Source organism: Arachis ipaensis, chromosome B02 (assembly GCF_000816755.2).
Source record: "Arachis ipaensis cultivar K30076 chromosome B02, Araip1.1, whole genome shotgun sequence".
NCBI classification, from domain to species: domain Eukaryota; kingdom Viridiplantae; phylum Streptophyta; class Magnoliopsida; order Fabales; family Fabaceae; genus Arachis; species Arachis ipaensis.
Window position 1 is genome coordinate 88,123,404 of NC_029786.2, and position 6,002 is coordinate 88,129,405.

Genomic DNA, 6,002 nt, shown 5'->3' on the forward strand with positions numbered 1-6,002 from the left:
TCAATTTATAATTAATCATAAATAAATACACAAATACAAAAATAAAACAATTTTGACTCTATGATTGAACTACATTTAAAGAAATATAATTATAATTACATCATTCATAACTAAAAATATAATTATAATTTTATTTATAATTATAACACTTGTAAGTAAGCTGTATACTTATAACATGGCTAAACTTCCATCATCCAATAATATACAGTGTAAGCCATTTAATATGTTTTTGTATTATTTGATAATTATTTAATTATTATTAATGATTAAATAATGATTTTTAATTATTAAAAAATTATTATCATTGATTAAATAATCTGATTACGATTTGAATAATATCTAAATTGATTAAATTATTGATCATGCGTACGTATTTATGTTGATTGAATGCTTAATAAATTGATAATAATAATTTTTTAAAAGTTTAAAGTGAAATCAATAACTATTTAAAAAAATTATTATTTTAAATTTAACTAAATAAACACATAAACAAATGCTAATTAAGTATATTTTTACATGTCACATAACTATTTGATCTATCGATCAATATAAATTATTACAAAATTTTAATTCTTCGTATAAATATAGGCAATTACGTACCTGCATTCATATATTTTGGAAACTCCGAAACATGCATGGCTTCCAAATCCAAAGTTCGCATGAAAGATGGGTCCTTAAACGAATGTTCATTTGCGAGTACATTTGCCACGTCTGTCACATTTGCCTCCATATGTAGTGCCGTTATCTTGATATTCGTCTCCATCTGGACCAACAACTTCATCATTGCTTTCAAACTCTTCCTCATTATCACTATTGTAATCTTCTCGTTCAATATTTTAGTCAGCTTCAAATTGTTCGAACTCAATATACAACTCAATGAACGATATCTGAGCGCGACTTTCAATGTACATTAAAAACATCTCTTTCCTGCTCGCTTCTTCAGTTATATATTTGGTTTGAAATTGAACGAATCCACCAAATACCCTGCTCGCTTCTTCAGTTATATATTTGGTTTGAAATTGAACGAATCCACCAAATACCGGTATAGGATACCTATATAAAATATATGATATTTTTCTTAACCTTTCATAATCTATCTTCTCACAAATCACACCTTTTAATTCTTCGAATGAGATTGTGAATGGAATAACAATATCTAATGAATTTTTACAAATAGATTTTACTCCTTTAAATGTTTGTAACAAAATTTGACCAAAATAATATACTTTTAATAGGATTCTATCATCCATTTTTCTCACTCACATGAATAAGAACTTCATTGTCAATTTTTTTTACCTCAGGATTCTTTGAGGAGATATTTCTTGTTTTTTGTCTCGTGCCTAGTCAAGAGACTTTTTCTTCTTGTCTCGTAACCAACCAAGAGATATTTTTCAATTTTGTCTCCTTCGAACAGAAACTGATATGGACTAGAAGAGAGAGAGAGAGAGAGAATCACACTAAGAAGTATCTTGGTTCAGCTGCTAAGTGCAATGCAGCCTACATCCAGTCTCCATCACAACAATGATGGAATTTCACTATAATCATCTTGATTACAAACACCAATTCTCCCTAAGAACTACCCTTCCTATCTGGGACAAGTCCAGAATCTATCCCCAATCCTGAATTTAACTTGGTCAACTACCAAGCTTTCAACTGCTAAGTGCTAACCCAACTTGCAAGGGGATTCCCACAGAATCATGAAACACAACACAGATGTACAAAGGGACTCTAGGACATCTATGGCTTTTTCTTTTAATTTGTATACTCTGTCTTTTTCCGCTCTATGGATTTTTCATACAAACCTCAATGTTTGCCTTTTTCCATGAGACTCAAGACAGACAAAACTAAACAGAAAAATACAACATGAAACACATTGAAGGAGAAGAACTTCTGTTAGTTTGGGTAGCTATGAGAACTCTGTGCTTTCACTCTTTTCTCCTTGTCTCAAGCCTTGGCTGTTCACCCTTATTATAGAAGGGGAAGCCTCCAAGGTTGAAACGGTTGAACCGAGCGAGCTTCTTCTTCTTCAATACCAAAACCGGTTTGACCAGAAAGAGGAGAGGGAACTGAATGCAAAATCCAACATGCAATTACCTCTTCGTCATCCCTTCTCACCAAGCTTCATCAATCCTGGCCTTCCATCTTGACTTGCTCCCCAAGAAGGATTCCTGACCCTTGATGAGTCCTTGATGCTTGACAGCTCCATCTGCTCTATGTTCTGTCTCTTCCTCCACGTAGCTACAGTAGCTACCTCCTGTGATGGATGATCAGAAAGTAGAGACAAGCCATACCTAAGGGATCTTCTTTCTCTAACCGAAATGGATTTCTTCCATTTTTGGACATGGAGAGCTTAAGATTTCTTCACCACATCTTACAATTAGTGGCAAAGATCTCAGCCACACCATACTGTTAATTTTCTTTTTGCTAAGGACATCATCACCTTAGTCCTTTTCTTGCTTCTAGCTTCACTGCTACAGTGCCTCATTTCTGATAACTTGCTTCTTCTTCTTCTCTGTGACATGACCGAAACAATAAGAGAGAAGAGAGAGAAGAGAGAAAACTTTCAGTGTAATTGAAGAATGGAATAAAAAATGAATTAATTTCCCACTTCCCCTTACTTAGTAATGTGTGAAGCAATAATAGCAATCAAATCAATTTCAAACTTTCTCTTTCCAGTTACCAAGGCAAGCATTAACTCCGTTTAATCACATTTGAATTCTATCAAAGAGAATGGGTAACCGAACCACTTCTCTTTCCTTTCTTTTATTTTCAAATTCGGACCAACCACTTTGTTGGATCTAAGGGCAAAGGTTTTGGACTTCAACTTGGTTTTCCTGGCCTATATGACATAAAACTCAGCCAAATATTGTATAGCCTTTATGCACAAGGCTGAATATTAAAATCATACTGGGCTTGTTTTAATTTTCAGCCCAAATACACAATCTGCACAACAAAATTGTTAATCAACTAATGTGAATTAAAATTCAACTTAATAATTTTATAATTAATCATTTTAATAATGTTTGATCATTATCAAATTAATTTGGAGTTTTTCAAACTCATCAATCTCCCCCTTGATGACAAACATTATTAGAAATTGAAATGAAAAGAGTAAGGATTAAGAGTACTCCCTTTGAAGATTTGGAATCCTCTCCCTTTCCATCTGTTACATAGCTTGTAAGACCCAGAATATTTGAAAAGTCTTATTATGATCAAGTCTCAAATCCTACAGTTATTTATAGTCTTAATTTCAGGGATTATTTTATTAAAGATAATTAAGGCAAGTTTTGATTTATTGGATTTGAGATAAGTTATGATTATTATCCAATTTTATAATTATTTGATTATTTTCTATATTTAAAGTATAAGGTTGATAGTTATGAAATAATAAGGATTTTATATGATTTGAATAAGATAAATAATATTTTAAATATTATTACTGCTATTTTGGAAAATGAAGAAATTAAGTATACTATTTCTAATTTTTAGATTTGGGCATTTTATTGAAAATAATTTGTGAAATTGGTGAGCAAATAGTATTTTCTATATATAAATAGTGTTGGATTTAAATTGGGTTTCAATTACTACATTACCCTATTTTTAAGTGAAATTACTAAAATGCCCATGCCCTTAACCCTAAGTTTCAAAAGTGAAACCCTAGTCCCTAACCCTTAGCCGTCACTATCCCTTTCCCTCCTATCACCCAAACCCACGGTGGAACCAGAAAGAAAGGCAAGCAGAAAGGGAAAACAGAAATGGGGAAAAGAAGGGAGGAAAGTGCGCCGGCCAGGGGAAGGAGTTGCTGCCGCCACGGTCGATCACGTCTGCTGCCACGCCTCCGTGCCACCACGCCTCGCAGTCGAGCCCATTTCCGCTGCTACCACCGTCACGGAGAAGAGGCGTCGAAGAGGGGCCGAACTCGCACTCGTCAAAACGCGTCATGCTAGGGAGAGGTATCCACACCCTTATAAGGCATGCTTCGTTCCCCTCCCCAACCGATGTGGGACCTTACAATTCTGTAACAGCCCAGACCACCCGCTAGCACGATATTATCTGCTTTGGCACACAAGGCCTCACGGTTTTGCTTTTGACGATAGGGATGCTAGCCGAAGCCCCCCACACTCACTCGTCAAAACGCGTCATGCTAGGGAGAGGTATCCACACCCTTATAAGGCATGCTTCGTTCCCCTCCCCAACCGATGTGGGCCTTACAGATGTAAGACCCAGAACTTTTGAAAAGTCTTATTATGATCAAGTCTCAAATCCTACAGTTATTTATAGTCTTAATTTCAGGGATTATTTTATTAAAGATAATTAAGGCAAGTTTTGATTTATTGGATTTGAGATAAGTTATGATTATTATCCAATTTTATAATTATTTGATTATTTTCTATATTTAAAGTATAAGGTTGATAGTTATGAAATAATAAGGATTTTATATGATTTGAATAAGATAAATAATATTTTAAATATTATTACTGCTATTTTGGAAAATGAAGAAATTAAGTATACTATTTCTAATTTTTAGATTTGGGCATTTTATTGAAAATAATTTGTGAAATTGGTGAGCAAATAGTATTTTCTATATATAAATAGTGTTGGATTTAATTTGGGTTTCAATTACTATATTATCCCCCATTTCATTTGCATTTACTAAAATGCCCATAACCCTAAATTTTGAAATGAAACCCTAACCCTAAAAACCCTAACCCGACCCGGTTTCCCCATAGCTGCTGCAGCCTTCCCTTCTAACAGCAGCGGCAATACACGCAATTCCCCTTGATTTCCATGAAAGAGAGAAACTGAGGCAGAGTGGGAGATGGAGACTGAGTTGCGGCAGAGGAGAGGCGGAAGGAAGCTCATCGTGTTGCTGTCGCCGAGCCACCGCGCCGTCGCGTCGTTGCCGTCGTTGGAGAAGCTTCGCGCACCGCCGTCACTCCCTGGCGCCACCGCAGAAGCCGCCCTCCCCGATGCCATAAATCGCGAAGAGGAGAGAGGACTCGCGCCGCCTCCGCCACTGTCAATCCATCGAAGCTGGCGCGAGAAAAGAGGAGGAAGGGGCGCTGTCGTGCGCCGTCGCCGCCGCACCTGGGCATCGCTGCTGCAAGCTCACGTTGCCGCGACGCTGCCGGAGCTTCCATGGCCGTCAGAAACTGCCACCTACCTCCGCCACTGCTAGGGTTCACCGTCGGTGCGCCGTTGAAAGGAAGGCCGTTCAGTCACGCCGAGCAGGAGAGACAGAGAGATCTGAAGGTGTGCTGGAAACCCAACCACCGTGCCTGGCCACCGATCGCGTCACCGGTGCCACCTCGGTCGGAACTGCCGCCATCAGAAAAGGGTTCTGGTCGCCAGGAGTGGTTCTGCGACTCCCAGGACCACCGCCGGAGCTTCTGGCTACTTCTGCCGTCGCCGGAAAAATTGCCGGTAAGGGTTCATTCGAGGTTTCTGCCTTTTTAGTTTTCGAGATGGTTTTGATGCTGTACGGTTTTTTCAGTTGATCCGCCGGAGCTTCTGGCCGCCGCCGAAGCTGTTGCCGGGCCGGTTCAAAATCGCAGTTGCCTCATTGTGTTGTTTCGGTAAGAAATTACGTTTCGAATGATCTCTCATGAGTATTCTGTTGTGTTCGGTTAATGAATACGAGTTTTGATAACGTGGGGTAGAGTCCTGATTATTGTATGTTGCGATTAGTGTTGCTATGGTTATTGCGAACGTGACTGGAGCTGAGGTTTTGGTTGCCGTCAGTTCGGGTTGAGGCGGAAAGGACTCTGTGAGGCGTTTGGGTTATGGATTTGGTTTTGAGGTAGGGGCGCTTTCCAAAAACTATAGTTTATTATTGGAATTATTACATATGGGTACTGATGTGAGATATTGTGTATTTGGTGATTGTATCTGCCTTATGTATTATTTGATTGACTCGAATGATTATGGATGTTGGCTTGGCTGAATTGTTGTGTGGCTTGTGAAATGTAATGTTTGAAGTTGATTCTTTAAAGATTTGAAAT